The 15,651-nt window shown below is 52.4% G+C and overlaps 9 non-coding genes across 9 annotated transcripts; all 9 read left to right on the forward strand.

Moving 5' to 3' along the window:
- Positions 1 to 682: 682 nt before the first annotated feature.
- trnar-ccu (transfer RNA arginine (anticodon CCU)) lies at positions 683 to 755 on the forward strand. The gene has a single exon. It is a non-coding gene; the product is annotated as a tRNA-Arg (tRNA).
- Positions 756 to 2,345: 1,590 nt separating this feature from the next.
- On the forward strand, positions 2,346 to 2,418 carry trnar-ccu (transfer RNA arginine (anticodon CCU)). The gene has a single exon. It is a non-coding gene; the product is annotated as a tRNA-Arg (tRNA).
- Positions 2,419 to 4,013: 1,595 nt separating this feature from the next.
- trnar-ccu (transfer RNA arginine (anticodon CCU)) lies at positions 4,014 to 4,086 on the forward strand. The gene has a single exon. It is a non-coding gene; the product is annotated as a tRNA-Arg (tRNA).
- A 1,595-nt stretch (positions 4,087 to 5,681) lies between these two features.
- Positions 5,682 to 5,754, forward strand: trnar-ccu (transfer RNA arginine (anticodon CCU)). The gene has a single exon. It is a non-coding gene; the product is annotated as a tRNA-Arg (tRNA).
- Positions 5,755 to 7,349: 1,595 nt separating this feature from the next.
- On the forward strand, positions 7,350 to 7,422 carry trnar-ccu (transfer RNA arginine (anticodon CCU)). The gene has a single exon. It is a non-coding gene; the product is annotated as a tRNA-Arg (tRNA).
- Positions 7,423 to 9,008: 1,586 nt separating this feature from the next.
- Positions 9,009 to 9,081, forward strand: trnar-ccu (transfer RNA arginine (anticodon CCU)). Its single transcript has one exon. It is a non-coding gene; the product is annotated as a tRNA-Arg (tRNA).
- A 1,591-nt stretch (positions 9,082 to 10,672) lies between these two features.
- Positions 10,673 to 10,745, forward strand: trnar-ccu (transfer RNA arginine (anticodon CCU)). The gene has a single exon. It is a non-coding gene; the product is annotated as a tRNA-Arg (tRNA).
- A 1,595-nt stretch (positions 10,746 to 12,340) lies between these two features.
- On the forward strand, positions 12,341 to 12,413 carry trnar-ccu (transfer RNA arginine (anticodon CCU)). Its single transcript has one exon. It is a non-coding gene; the product is annotated as a tRNA-Arg (tRNA).
- A 1,595-nt stretch (positions 12,414 to 14,008) lies between these two features.
- On the forward strand, positions 14,009 to 14,081 carry trnar-ccu (transfer RNA arginine (anticodon CCU)). The gene has a single exon. It is a non-coding gene; the product is annotated as a tRNA-Arg (tRNA).
- Positions 14,082 to 15,651: the final 1,570 nt, after the last annotated feature.

Raw genomic sequence — 15,651 nt, forward strand, 5'->3', positions numbered from 1 at the left:
ATGTTGTCCCTTTGGTCTCTTTTATATCTTTTCCCTCTCACCCTAAACCTAAGCCCTCTAGTTCTGGACTCCCACACCCCAGGGAAAAGACCTTGGCTGTTTACCCTATTCATGTTCCTCATGATTTTATAAACCTCTGTATGGTCAGCCCTCAGCCTCCGATGCTTGGATCCTATCCTTAGAGGAAGCGGTATCAGCTTCCACCGCTGTGCCTCTGTGTCCAACCTCATCCGTCCTCTTTTCCAGGTCTCCCAGCTGCTGTTCATGCTTCTGCAGCACGATAGAGATCGGGGCCAGCTTCTCCTCTATCTGCTTAACCAAGATCGCGCGAGATTTGGCCAGGGCCTGGTAGGCAATCGAGCCCAAGGATCCTGCAGGCTGGGCCGGGGGCCTGGCCTCGGACACTGCCCCATCCGTCTTCAACATCTCTGGACGAAGGAAACGCAGGAAAGTTGATTTTTCACAATGTCCTGGGACTCCACAACATTTTCAGACTCCTAGGATATCGCGATGGAACGGATTGGGCGCTTGTGCTGTGGTGCCGAGCTCTGCAACACCATCGTCCGAGATCACCACCATCTTGGATCCTCACAGTGCATTGAGAGGAGAAAATCCACAAAAACACACAATGAGAGGTCAGGGCGCAGTATTTAAAGTCTGCCATGCTGCATGGAACTGTGCAGCTCCAGTGGCCTAATGGATAAGGCACTGGCCTCCTAAGCCAGGGGTTCTGGGTTCAAATCCCATCTGGGGTGTCTGACTCTTCCTTGTCTGTCCTTAATCTGCTTTGCCAACAACTGCTTATCTGCATTCAGTTGATAGGGTGTTCCCTGTCGCCTTACGCAGCTCTTTTGGGGATCTGCAGGATTAAAGCTGAATTCCCTGAAACAGACAGCACAGACACAATGGCTGAAAACCTGCTGAGAATCTCCTGGGGCTGGCATGGTGGCTCAGTGGGTAGCACTGCTGCCTCGCAGCATCGGGGACCTGACTTTGATTCCTCCCTTGGCTTTCTGTTTGTGTCGAGTTTGCACCTTCTCTCCATGGGCTACTGCGGGTGCTTTGCTTTCCTCCCACAGCCCAAAGATGTGCAGGTTCGCTGGATTGGCTTTGGGGAATGCAGGCTGAGAGGATAGTGGTTGGGCCTGGATGGGATGCTCATCAGAGGCTGAGTGTGGACTTGCTGGGGTGAATGGCTTGCCCCCCTCACTCTCGGGCTTTTATCAACAAGTTTGGAGCACATGGTCAGAGCTCTGCTGCAGATCGCAGTCAAGGCTTCGCTAAGGGACTGGCATCCAGGTGTGTGTTCATATCCTTCTTTTCCCTGATCTTCCAGAATGTTCTCTAGCTTTGGCCAAAGGGGTCATCAGCTGGGTTCACATCATCCAATGGAGTCACCTTGCCCGTAGCTAGACAACGGATTGACTCAGACTGACACTTCCAGTCATCGAGTCATAGAGATGTACAGCACACAAACACACCCTCGGTCGAACAGATATCCCGACCCAATCTAGTCCCACCTGCCAGCACCCGGCCCATCTCCCTCCAAACTCTTCCTATACGTATACCCATCCAGATGCCTTTGAAATGATGTAATTGTACCAGCCTCGACCACTTCCTCTGGCAGCTCATTCCACACACACACACCACCTTCTGCCTGAAAATGTTGTCCCTTTGGTCTCTTTTATATCTTTTCCCTCTCACCCTAAACCTAAGCCCTCTAGTTCTGGACTCCCACACCCCAGGGAAAAGACCTTGGCTGTTTACCCTATTCATGTTCCTCATGATTTTATAAACCTCTGTATGGTCAGCCCTCAGCCTCCGATGCTTGGATCCTATCCTTAGAGGAAGCGGTATCAGCTTCCACCGCTGTGCCTCTGTGTCCAACCTCATCCGTCCTCTTTTCCAGGTCTCCCAGCTGCTGTTCATGCTTCTGCAGCACGATAGAGATCGGGGCCAGCTTCTCCTCTATCTGCTTAACCAAGATCGCGCGAGATTTGGCCAGGGCCTGGTAGGCAATCGAGCCCAAGGATCCTGCAGGCTGGGCCGGGGGCCTGGCCTCGGACACTGCCCCATCCGTCTTCAACATCTCTGGACGAAGGAAACGCAGGAAAGTTGATTTTTCACAATGTCCTGGGACTCCACAACATTTTCAGACTCCTAGGATATCGCGATGGAACGGATTGGGCGCTTGTGCTGTGGTGCCGAGCTCTGCAACACCATCGTCCGAGATCACCACCATCTTGGATCCTCACAGTGCATTGAGAGGAGAAAATCCACAAAAACACACAATGAGAGGTCAGGGCGCAGTATTTAAAGTCTGCCATGCTGCATGGAACTGTGCAGCTCCAGTGGCCTAATGGATAAGGCACTGGCCTCCTAAGCCAGGGGTTCTGGGTTCAAATCCCATCTGGGGTGTCTGACTCTTCCTTGTCTGTCCTTAATCTGCTTTGCCAACAACTGCTTATCTGCATTCAGTTGATAGGGTGAGGTGTTCCCTGTCGCCTTACGCAGCTCTTTTGGGGATCTGCAGGATTAAAGCTGAATTCCCTGAAACAGACAGCACAGACACAATGGCTGAAAACCTGCTGAGAATCTCCTGGGGCTGGCATGGTGGCTCAGTGGGTAGCACTGCTGCCTCGCAGCATCGGGGACCTGACTTTGATTCCTCCCTTGGCTTTCTGTTTGTGTCGAGTTTGCACCTTCTCTCCATGGGCTACTGCGGGTGCTTTGCTTTCCTCCCACAGCCCAAAGATGTGCAGGTTCGCTGGATTGGCTTTGGGGAATGCAGGCTGAGAGGATAGTGGTTGGGCCTGGATGGGATGCTCATCAGAGGCTGAGTGTGGACTTGCTGGGGTGAATGGCTTGCCCCCCTCACTCTCGGGCTTTTATCAACAAGTTTGGAGCACATGGTCAGAGCTCTGCTGCAGATCGCAGTCAAGGCTTCGCTAAGGGACTGGCATCCAGGTGTGTGTTCATATCCTTCTTTTCCCTGATCTTCCAGAATGTTCTCTAGCTTTGGCCAAAGGGGTCATCAGCTGGGTTCACATCATCCAATGGAGTCACCTTGCCCGTAGCTAGACAACGGATTGACTCAGACTGACACTTCCAGTCATCGAGTCATAGAGATGTACAGCACACAAACACACCCTCGGTCGAACAGATATCCCGACCCAATCTAGTCCCACCTGCCAGCACCCGGCCCATCTCCCTCCAAACTCTTCCTATACGTATACCCATCCAGATGCCTTTGAAATGATGTAATTGTACCAGCCTCGACCACTTCCTCTGGCAGCTCATTCCACACACACACACCACCTTCTGCCTGAAAATGTTGTCCCTTTGGTCTCTTTTATATCTTTTCCCTCTCACCCTAAACCTAAGCCCTCTAGTTCTGGACTCCCACACCCCAGGGAAAAGACCTTGGCTGTTTACCCTATTCATGTTCCTCATGATTTTATAAACCTCTGTATGGTCAGCCCTCAGCCTCCGATGCTTGGATCCTATCCTTAGAGGAAGCGGTATCAGCTTCCACCGCTGTGCCTCTGTGTCCAACCTCATCCGTCCTCTTTTCCAGGTCTCCCAGCTGCTGTTCATGCTTCTGCAGCACGATAGAGATCGGGGCCAGCTTCTCCTCTATCTGCTTAACCAAGATCGCGCGAGATTTGGCCAGGGCCTGGTAGGCAATCGAGCCCAAGGATCCTGCAGGCTGGGCCGGGGGCCTGGCCTCGGACACTGCCCCATCCGTCTTCAACATCTCTGGACGAAGGAAACGCAGGAAAGTTGATTTTTCACAATGTCCTGGGACTCCACAACATTTTCAGACTCCTAGGATATCGCGATGGAACGGATTGGGCGCTTGTGCTGTGGTGCCGAGCTCTGCAACACCATCGTCCGAGATCACCACCATCTTGGATCCTCACAGTGCATTGAGAGGAGAAAATCCACAAAAACACACAATGAGAGGTCAGGGCGCAGTATTTAAAGTCTGCCATGCTGCATGGAACTGTGCAGCTCCAGTGGCCTAATGGATAAGGCACTGGCCTCCTAAGCCAGGGGTTCTGGGTTCAAATCCCATCTGGGGTGTCTGACTCTTCCTTGTCTGTCCTTAATCTGCTTTGCCAACAACTGCTTATCTGCATTCAGTTGATAGGGTGAGGTGTTCCCTGTCGCCTTACGCAGCTCTTTTGGGGATCTGCAGGATTAAAGCTGAATTCCCTGAAACAGACAGCACAGACACAATGGCTGAAAACCTGCTGAGAATCTCCTGGGGCTGGCATGGTGGCTCAGTGGGTAGCACTGCTGCCTCGCAGCATCGGGGACCTGACTTTGATTCCTCCCTTGGCTTTCTGTTTGTGTCGAGTTTGCACCTTCTCTCCATGGGCTACTGCGGGTGCTTTGCTTTCCTCCCACAGCCCAAAGATGTGCAGGTTCGCTGGATTGGCTTTGGGGAATGCAGGCTGAGAGGATAGTGGTTGGGCCTGGATGGGATGCTCATCAGAGGCTGAGTGTGGACTTGCTGGGGTGAATGGCTTGCCCCCCTCACTCTCGGGCTTTTATCAACAAGTTTGGAGCACATGGTCAGAGCTCTGCTGCAGATCGCAGTCAAGGCTTCGCTAAGGGACTGGCATCCAGGTGTGTGTTCATATCCTTCTTTTCCCTGATCTTCCAGAATGTTCTCTAGCTTTGGCCAAAGGGGTCATCAGCTGGGTTCACATCATCCAATGGAGTCACCTTGCCCGTAGCTAGACAACGGATTGACTCAGACTGACACTTCCAGTCATCGAGTCATAGAGATGTACAGCACACAAACACACCCTCGGTCGAACAGATATCCCGACCCAATCTAGTCCCACCTGCCAGCACCCGGCCCATCTCCCTCCAAACTCTTCCTATACGTATACCCATCCAGATGCCTTTGAAATGATGTAATTGTACCAGCCTCGACCACTTCCTCTGGCAGCTCATTCCACACACACACACCACCTTCTGCCTGAAAATGTTGTCCCTTTGGTCTCTTTTATATCTTTTCCCTCTCACCCTAAACCTAAGCCCTCTAGTTCTGGACTCCCACACCCCAGGGAAAAGACCTTGGCTGTTTACCCTATTCATGTTCCTCATGATTTTATAAACCTCTGTATGGTCAGCCCTCAGCCTCCGATGCTTGGATCCTATCCTTAGAGGAAGCGGTATCAGCTTCCACCGCTGTGCCTCTGTGTCCAACCTCATCCGTCCTCTTTTCCAGGTCTCCCAGCTGCTGTTCATGCTTCTGCAGCACGATAGAGATCGGGGCCAGCTTCTCCTCTATCTGCTTAACCAAGATCGCGCGAGATTTGGCCAGGGCCTGGTAGGCAATCGAGCCCAAGGATCCTGCAGGCTGGGCCGGGGGCCTGGCCTCGGACACTGCCCCATCCGTCTTCAACATCTCTGGACGAAGGAAACGCAGGAAAGTTGATTTTTCACAATGTCCTGGGACTCCACAACATTTTCAGACTCCTAGGATATCGCGATGGAACGGATTGGGCGCTTGTGCTGTGGTGCCGAGCTCTGCAACACCATCGTCCGAGATCACCACCATCTTGGATCCTCACAGTGCATTGAGAGGAGAAAATCCACAAAAACACACAATGAGAGGTCAGGGCGCAGTATTTAAAGTCTGCCATGCTGCATGGAACTGTGCAGCTCCAGTGGCCTAATGGATAAGGCACTGGCCTCCTAAGCCAGGGGTTCTGGGTTCAAATCCCATCTGGGGTGTCTGACTCTTCCTTGTCTGTCCTTAATCTGCTTTGCCAACAACTGCTTATCTGCATTCAGTTGATAGGGTGAGGTGTTCCCTGTCGCCTTACGCAGCTCTTTTGGGGATCTGCAGGATTAAAGCTGAATTCCCTGAAACAGACAGCACAGACACAATGGCTGAAAACCTGCTGAGAATCTCCTGGGGCTGGCATGGTGGCTCAGTGGGTAGCACTGCTGCCTCGCAGCATCGGGGACCTGACTTTGATTCCTCCCTTGGCTTTCTGTTTGTGTCGAGTTTGCACCTTCTCTCCATGGGCTACTGCGGGTGCTTTGCTTTCCTCCCACAGCCCAAAGATGTGCAGGTTCGCTGGATTGGCTTTGGGGAATGCAGGCTGAGAGGATAGTGGTTGGGCCTGGATGGGATGCTCATCAGAGGCTGAGTGTGGACTTGCTGGGGTGAATGGCTTGCCCCCCTCACTCTCGGGCTTTTATCAACAAGTTTGGAGCACATGGTCAGAGCTCTGCTGCAGATCGCAGTCAAGGCTTCGCTAAGGGACTGGCATCCAGGTGTGTGTTCATATCCTTCTTTTCCCTGATCTTCCAGAATGTTCTCTAGCTTTGGCCAAAGGGGTCATCAGCTGGGTTCACATCATCCAATGGAGTCACCTTGCCCGTAGCTAGACAACGGATTGACTCAGACTGACACTTCCAGTCATCGAGTCATAGAGATGTACAGCACACAAACACACCCTCGGTCGAACAGATATCCCGACCCAATCTAGTCCCACCTGCCAGCACCCGGCCCATCTCCCTCCAAACTCTTCCTATACGTATACCCATCCAGATGCCTTTGAAATGATGTAATTGTACCAGCCTCGACCACTTCCTCTGGCAGCTCATTCCACACACACACACCACCTTCTGCCTGAAAATGTTGTCCCTTTGGTCTCTTTTATATCTTTTCCCTCTCACCCTAAACCTAAGCCCTCTAGTTCTGGACTCCCACACCCCAGGGAAAAGACCTTGGCTGTTTACCCTATTCATGTTCCTCATGATTTTATAAACCTCTGTATGGTCAGCCCTCAGCCTCCGATGCTTGGATCCTATCCTTAGAGGAAGCGGTATCAGCTTCCACCGCTGTGCCTCTGTGTCCAACCTCATCCGTCCTCTTTTCCAGGTCTCCCAGCTGCTGTTCATGCTTCTGCAGCACGATAGAGATCGGGGCCAGCTTCTCCTCTATCTGCTTAACCAAGATCGCGCGAGATTTGGCCAGGGCCTGGTAGGCAATCGAGCCCAAGGATCCTGCAGGCTGGGCCGGGGGCCTGGCCTCGGACACTGCCCCATCCGTCTTCAACATCTCTGGACGAAGGAAACGCAGGAAAGTTGATTTTTCACAATGTCCTGGGACTCCACAACATTTTCAGACTCCTAGGATATCGCGATGGAACGGATTGGGCGCTTGTGCTGTGGTGCCGAGCTCTGCAACACCATCGTCCGAGATCACCACCATCTTGGATCCTCACAGTGCATTGAGAGGAGAAAATCCACAAAAACACACAATGAGAGGTCAGGGCGCAGTATTTAAAGTCTGCCATGCTGCATGGAACTGTGCAGCTCCAGTGGCCTAATGGATAAGGCACTGGCCTCCTAAGCCAGGGGTTCTGGGTTCAAATCCCATCTGGGGTGTCTGACTCTTCCTTGTCTGTCCTTAATCTGCTTTGCCAACAACTGCTTATCTGCATTCAGTTGATAGGGTGGTGTCGCCTTACGCAGCTCTTTTGGGGATCTGCAGGATTAAAGCTGAATTCCCTGAAACAGACAGCACAGACACAATGGCTGAAAACCTGCTGAGAATCTCCTGGGGCTGGCATGGTGGCTCAGTGGGTAGCACTGCTGCCTCGCAGCATCGGGGACCTGACTTTGATTCCTCCCTTGGCTTTCTGTTTGTGTCGAGTTTGCACCTTCTCTCCATGGGCTACTGCGGGTGCTTTGCTTTCCTCCCACAGCCCAAAGATGTGCAGGTTCGCTGGATTGGCTTTGGGGAATGCAGGCTGAGAGGATAGTGGTTGGGCCTGGATGGGATGCTCATCAGAGGCTGAGTGTGGACTTGCTGGGGTGAATGGCTTGCCCCCCTCACTCTCGGGCTTTTATCAACAAGTTTGGAGCACATGGTCAGAGCTCTGCTGCAGATCGCAGTCAAGGCTTCGCTAAGGGACTGGCATCCAGGTGTGTGTTCATATCCTTCTTTTCCCTGATCTTCCAGAATGTTCTCTAGCTTTGGCCAAAGGGGTCATCAGCTGGGTTCACATCATCCAATGGAGTCACCTTGCCCGTAGCTAGACAACGGATTGACTCAGACTGACACTTCCAGTCATCGAGTCATAGAGATGTACAGCACACAAACACACCCTCGGTCGAACAGATATCCCGACCCAATCTAGTCCCACCTGCCAGCACCCGGCCCATCTCCCTCCAAACTCTTCCTATACGTATACCCATCCAGATGCCTTTGAAATGATGTAATTGTACCAGCCTCGACCACTTCCTCTGGCAGCTCATTCCACACACACACACCACCTTCTGCCTGAAAATGTTGTCCCTTTGGTCTCTTTTATATCTTTTCCCTCTCACCCTAAACCTAAGCCCTCTAGTTCTGGACTCCCACACCCCAGGGAAAAGACCTTGGCTGTTTACCCTATTCATGTTCCTCATGATTTTATAAACCTCTGTATGGTCAGCCCTCAGCCTCCGATGCTTGGATCCTATCCTTAGAGGAAGCGGTATCAGCTTCCACCGCTGTGCCTCTGTGTCCAACCTCATCCGTCCTCTTTTCCAGGTCTCCCAGCTGCTGTTCATGCTTCTGCAGCACGATAGAGATCGGGGCCAGCTTCTCCTCTATCTGCTTAACCAAGATCGCGCGAGATTTGGCCAGGGCCTGGTAGGCAATCGAGCCCAAGGATCCTGCAGGCTGGGCCGGGGGCCTGGCCTCGGACACTGCCCCATCCGTCTTCAACATCTCTGGACGAAGGAAACGCAGGAAAGTTGATTTTTCACAATGTCCTGGGACTCCACAACATTTTCAGACTCCTAGGATATCGCGATGGAACGGATTGGGCGCTTGTGCTGTGGTGCCGAGCTCTGCAACACCATCGTCCGAGATCACCACCATCTTGGATCCTCACAGTGCATTGAGAGGAGAAAATCCACAAAAACACACAATGAGAGGTCAGGGCGCAGTATTTAAAGTCTGCCATGCTGCATGGAACTGTGCAGCTCCAGTGGCCTAATGGATAAGGCACTGGCCTCCTAAGCCAGGGGTTCTGGGTTCAAATCCCATCTGGGGTGTCTGACTCTTCCTTGTCTGTCCTTAATCTGCTTTGCCAACAACTGCTTATCTGCATTCAGTTGATAGGGAGGTGTTCCCTCGCCTTACGCAGCTCTTTTGGGGATCTGCAGGATTAAAGCTGAATTCCCTGAAACAGACAGCACAGACACAATGGCTGAAAACCTGCTGAGAATCTCCTGGGGCTGGCATGGTGGCTCAGTGGGTAGCACTGCTGCCTCGCAGCATCGGGGACCTGACTTTGATTCCTCCCTTGGCTTTCTGTTTGTGTCGAGTTTGCACCTTCTCTCCATGGGCTACTGCGGGTGCTTTGCTTTCCTCCCACAGCCCAAAGATGTGCAGGTTCGCTGGATTGGCTTTGGGGAATGCAGGCTGAGAGGATAGTGGTTGGGCCTGGATGGGATGCTCATCAGAGGCTGAGTGTGGACTTGCTGGGGTGAATGGCTTGCCCCCCTCACTCTCGGGCTTTTATCAACAAGTTTGGAGCACATGGTCAGAGCTCTGCTGCAGATCGCAGTCAAGGCTTCGCTAAGGGACTGGCATCCAGGTGTGTGTTCATATCCTTCTTTTCCCTGATCTTCCAGAATGTTCTCTAGCTTTGGCCAAAGGGGTCATCAGCTGGGTTCACATCATCCAATGGAGTCACCTTGCCCGTAGCTAGACAACGGATTGACTCAGACTGACACTTCCAGTCATCGAGTCATAGAGATGTACAGCACACAAACACACCCTCGGTCGAACAGATATCCCGACCCAATCTAGTCCCACCTGCCAGCACCCGGCCCATCTCCCTCCAAACTCTTCCTATACGTATACCCATCCAGATGCCTTTGAAATGATGTAATTGTACCAGCCTCGACCACTTCCTCTGGCAGCTCATTCCACACACACACACCACCTTCTGCCTGAAAATGTTGTCCCTTTGGTCTCTTTTATATCTTTTCCCTCTCACCCTAAACCTAAGCCCTCTAGTTCTGGACTCCCACACCCCAGGGAAAAGACCTTGGCTGTTTACCCTATTCATGTTCCTCATGATTTTATAAACCTCTGTATGGTCAGCCCTCAGCCTCCGATGCTTGGATCCTATCCTTAGAGGAAGCGGTATCAGCTTCCACCGCTGTGCCTCTGTGTCCAACCTCATCCGTCCTCTTTTCCAGGTCTCCCAGCTGCTGTTCATGCTTCTGCAGCACGATAGAGATCGGGGCCAGCTTCTCCTCTATCTGCTTAACCAAGATCGCGCGAGATTTGGCCAGGGCCTGGTAGGCAATCGAGCCCAAGGATCCTGCAGGCTGGGCCGGGGGCCTGGCCTCGGACACTGCCCCATCCGTCTTCAACATCTCTGGACGAAGGAAACGCAGGAAAGTTGATTTTTCACAATGTCCTGGGACTCCACAACATTTTCAGACTCCTAGGATATCGCGATGGAACGGATTGGGCGCTTGTGCTGTGGTGCCGAGCTCTGCAACACCATCGTCCGAGATCACCACCATCTTGGATCCTCACAGTGCATTGAGAGGAGAAAATCCACAAAAACACACAATGAGAGGTCAGGGCGCAGTATTTAAAGTCTGCCATGCTGCATGGAACTGTGCAGCTCCAGTGGCCTAATGGATAAGGCACTGGCCTCCTAAGCCAGGGGTTCTGGGTTCAAATCCCATCTGGGGTGTCTGACTCTTCCTTGTCTGTCCTTAATCTGCTTTGCCAACAACTGCTTATCTGCATTCAGTTGATAGGGTGAGGTGTTCCCTGTCGCCTTACGCAGCTCTTTTGGGGATCTGCAGGATTAAAGCTGAATTCCCTGAAACAGACAGCACAGACACAATGGCTGAAAACCTGCTGAGAATCTCCTGGGGCTGGCATGGTGGCTCAGTGGGTAGCACTGCTGCCTCGCAGCATCGGGGACCTGACTTTGATTCCTCCCTTGGCTTTCTGTTTGTGTCGAGTTTGCACCTTCTCTCCATGGGCTACTGCGGGTGCTTTGCTTTCCTCCCACAGCCCAAAGATGTGCAGGTTCGCTGGATTGGCTTTGGGGAATGCAGGCTGAGAGGATAGTGGTTGGGCCTGGATGGGATGCTCATCAGAGGCTGAGTGTGGACTTGCTGGGGTGAATGGCTTGCCCCCCTCACTCTCGGGCTTTTATCAACAAGTTTGGAGCACATGGTCAGAGCTCTGCTGCAGATCGCAGTCAAGGCTTCGCTAAGGGACTGGCATCCAGGTGTGTGTTCATATCCTTCTTTTCCCTGATCTTCCAGAATGTTCTCTAGCTTTGGCCAAAGGGGTCATCAGCTGGGTTCACATCATCCAATGGAGTCACCTTGCCCGTAGCTAGACAACGGATTGACTCAGACTGACACTTCCAGTCATCGAGTCATAGAGATGTACAGCACACAAACACACCCTCGGTCGAACAGATATCCCGACCCAATCTAGTCCCACCTGCCAGCACCCGGCCCATCTCCCTCCAAACTCTTCCTATACGTATACCCATCCAGATGCCTTTGAAATGATGTAATTGTACCAGCCTCGACCACTTCCTCTGGCAGCTCATTCCACACACACACACCACCTTCTGCCTGAAAATGTTGTCCCTTTGGTCTCTTTTATATCTTTTCCCTCTCACCCTAAACCTAAGCCCTCTAGTTCTGGACTCCCACACCCCAGGGAAAAGACCTTGGCTGTTTACCCTATTCATGTTCCTCATGATTTTATAAACCTCTGTATGGTCAGCCCTCAGCCTCCGATGCTTGGATCCTATCCTTAGAGGAAGCGGTATCAGCTTCCACCGCTGTGCCTCTGTGTCCAACCTCATCCGTCCTCTTTTCCAGGTCTCCCAGCTGCTGTTCATGCTTCTGCAGCACGATAGAGATCGGGGCCAGCTTCTCCTCTATCTGCTTAACCAAGATCGCGCGAGATTTGGCCAGGGCCTGGTAGGCAATCGAGCCCAAGGATCCTGCAGGCTGGGCCGGGGGCCTGGCCTCGGACACTGCCCCATCCGTCTTCAACATCTCTGGACGAAGGAAACGCAGGAAAGTTGATTTTTCACAATGTCCTGGGACTCCACAACATTTTCAGACTCCTAGGATATCGCGATGGAACGGATTGGGCGCTTGTGCTGTGGTGCCGAGCTCTGCAACACCATCGTCCGAGATCACCACCATCTTGGATCCTCACAGTGCATTGAGAGGAGAAAATCCACAAAAACACACAATGAGAGGTCAGGGCGCAGTATTTAAAGTCTGCCATGCTGCATGGAACTGTGCAGCTCCAGTGGCCTAATGGATAAGGCACTGGCCTCCTAAGCCAGGGGTTCTGGGTTCAAATCCCATCTGGGGTGTCTGACTCTTCCTTGTCTGTCCTTAATCTGCTTTGCCAACAACTGCTTATCTGCATTCAGTTGATAGGGTGAGGTGTTCCCTGTCGCCTTACGCAGCTCTTTTGGGGATCTGCAGGATTAAAGCTGAATTCCCTGAAACAGACAGCACAGACACAATGGCTGAAAACCTGCTGAGAATCTCCTGGGGCTGGCATGGTGGCTCAGTGGGTAGCACTGCTGCCTCGCAGCATCGGGGACCTGACTTTGATTCCTCCCTTGGCTTTCTGTTTGTGTCGAGTTTGCACCTTCTCTCCATGGGCTACTGCGGGTGCTTTGCTTTCCTCCCACAGCCCAAAGATGTGCAGGTTCGCTGGATTGGCTTTGGGGAATGCAGGCTGAGAGGATAGTGGTTGGGCCTGGATGGGATGCTCATCAGAGGCTGAGTGTGGACTTGCTGGGGTGAATGGCTTGCCCCCCTCACTCTCGGGCTTTTATCAACAAGTTTGGAGCACATGGTCAGAGCTCTGCTGCAGATCGCAGTCAAGGCTTCGCTAAGGGACTGGCATCCAGGTGTGTGTTCATATCCTTCTTTTCCCTGATCTTCCAGAATGTTCTCTAGCTTTGGCCAAAGGGGTCATCAGCTGGGTTCACATCATCCAATGGAGTCACCTTGCCCGTAGCTAGACAACGGATTGACTCAGACTGACACTTCCAGTCATCGAGTCATAGAGATGTACAGCACACAAACACACCCTCGGTCGAACAGATATCCCGACCCAATCTAGTCCCACCTGCCAGCACCCGGCCCATCTCCCTCCAAACTCTTCCTATACGTATACCCATCCAGATGCCTTTGAAATGATGTAATTGTACCAGCCTCGACCACTTCCTCTGGCAGCTCATTCCACACACACACACCACCTTCTGCCTGAAAATGTTGTCCCTTTGGTCTCTTTTATATCTTTTCCCTCTCACCCTAAACCTAAGCCCTCTAGTTCTGGACTCCCACACCCCAGGGAAAAGACCTTGGCTGTTTACCCTATTCATGTTCCTCATGATTTTATAAACCTCTGTATGGTCAGCCCTCAGCCTCCGATGCTTGGATCCTATCCTTAGAGGAAGCGGTATCAGCTTCCACCGCTGTGCCTCTGTGTCCAACCTCATCCGTCCTCTTTTCCAGGTCTCCCAGCTGCTGTTCATGCTTCTGCAGCACGATAGAGATCGGGGCCAGCTTCTCCTCTATCTGCTTAACCAAGATCGCGCGAGATTTGGCCAGGGCCTGGTAGGCAATCGAGCCCAAGGATCCTGCAGGCTGGGCCGGGGGCCTGGCCTCGGACACTGCCCCATCCGTCTTCAACATCTCTGGACGAAGGAAACGCAGGAAAGTTGATTTTTCACAATGTCCTGGGACTCCACAACATTTTCAGACTCCTAGGATATCGCGATGGAACGGATTGGGCGCTTGTGCTGTGGTGCCGAGCTCTGCAACACCATCGTCCGAGATCACCACCATCTTGGATCCTCACAGTGCATTGAGAGGAGAAAATCCACAAAAACACACAATGAGAGGTCAGGGCGCAGTATTTAAAGTCTGCCATGCTGCATGGAACTGTGCAGCTCCAGTGGCCTAATGGATAAGGCACTGGCCTCCTAAGCCAGGGGTTCTGGGTTCAAATCCCATCTGGGGTGTCTGACTCTTCCTTGTCTGTCCTTAATCTGCTTTGCCAACAACTGCTTATCTGCATTCAGTTGATAGGGTGAGGTGTTCCCTGTCGCCTTACGCAGCTCTTTTGGGGATCTGCAGGATTAAAGCTGAATTCCCTGAAACAGACAGCACAGACACAATGGCTGAAAACCTGCTGAGAATCTCCTGGGGCTGGCATGGTGGCTCAGTGGGTAGCACTGCTGCCTCGCAGCATCGGGGACCTGACTTTGATTCCTCCCTTGGCTTTCTGTTTGTGTCGAGTTTGCACCTTCTCTCCATGGGCTACTGCGGGTGCTTTGCTTTCCTCCCACAGCCCAAAGATGTGCAGGTTCGCTGGATTGGCTTTGGGGAATGCAGGCTGAGAGGATAGTGGTTGGGCCTGGATGGGATGCTCATCAGAGGCTGAGTGTGGACTTGCTGGGGTGAATGGCTTGCCCCCCTCACTCTCGGGCTTTTATCAACAAGTTTGGAGCACATGGTCAGAGCTCTGCTGCAGATCGCAGTCAAGGCTTCGCTAAGGGACTGGCATCCAGGTGTGTGTTCATATCCTTCTTTTCCCTGATCTTCCAGAATGTTCTCTAGCTTTGGCCAAAGGGGTCATCAGCTGGGTTCACATCATCCAATGGAGTCACCTTGCCCGTAGCTAGACAACGGATTGACTCAGACTGACACTTCCAGTCATCGAGTCATAGAGATGTACAGCACACAAACACACCCTCGGTCGAACAGATATCCCGACCCAATCTAGTCCCACCTGCCAGCACCCGGCCCATCTCCCTCCAAACTCTTCCTATACGTATACCCATCCAGATGCCTTTGAAATGATGTAATTGTACCAGCCTCGACCACTTCCTCTGGCAGCTCATTCCACACACACACACCACCTTCTGCCTGAAAATGTTGTCCCTTTGGTCTCTTTTATATCTTTTCCCTCTCACCCTAAACCTAAGCCCTCTAGTTCTGGACTCCCACACCCCAGGGAAAAGACCTTGGCTGTTTACCCTATTCATGTTCCTCATGATTTTATAAACCTCTGTATGGTCAGCCCTCAGCCTCCGATGCTTGGATCCTATCCTTAGAGGAAGCGGTATCAGCTTCCACCGCTGTGCCTCTGTGTCCAACCTCATCCGTCCTCTTTTCCAGGTCTCCCAGCTGCTGTTCATGCTTCTGCAGCACGATAGAGATCGGGGCCAGCTTCTCCTCTATCTGCTTAACCAAGATCGCGCGAGATTTGGCCAGGGCCTGGTAGGCAATCGAGCCCAAGGATCCTGCAGGCTGGGCCGGGGGCCTGGCCTCGGACACTGCCCCATCCGTCTTCAACATCTCTGGACGAAGGAAACGCAGGAAAGTTGATTTTTCACAATGTCCTGGGACTCCACAACATTTTCAGACTCCTAGGATATCGCGATGGAACGGATTGGGCGCTTGTGCTGTGGTGCCGAGCTCTGCAACACCATCGTCCGAGATCACCACCATCTTGGATCCTCACAGTGCATTGAGAGGAGAAAATCCACAAAAACACACAATGAGAGGTCAGGGCGCAGTATTTAAAGT

The sequence above is a fragment of the Hemiscyllium ocellatum genome, unplaced genomic scaffold (assembly GCF_020745735.1).
Source record: "Hemiscyllium ocellatum isolate sHemOce1 unplaced genomic scaffold, sHemOce1.pat.X.cur. scaffold_1688_pat_ctg1, whole genome shotgun sequence".
In the NCBI taxonomy this organism is placed as follows: Eukaryota; Metazoa; Chordata; class Chondrichthyes; order Orectolobiformes; family Hemiscylliidae; genus Hemiscyllium; species Hemiscyllium ocellatum.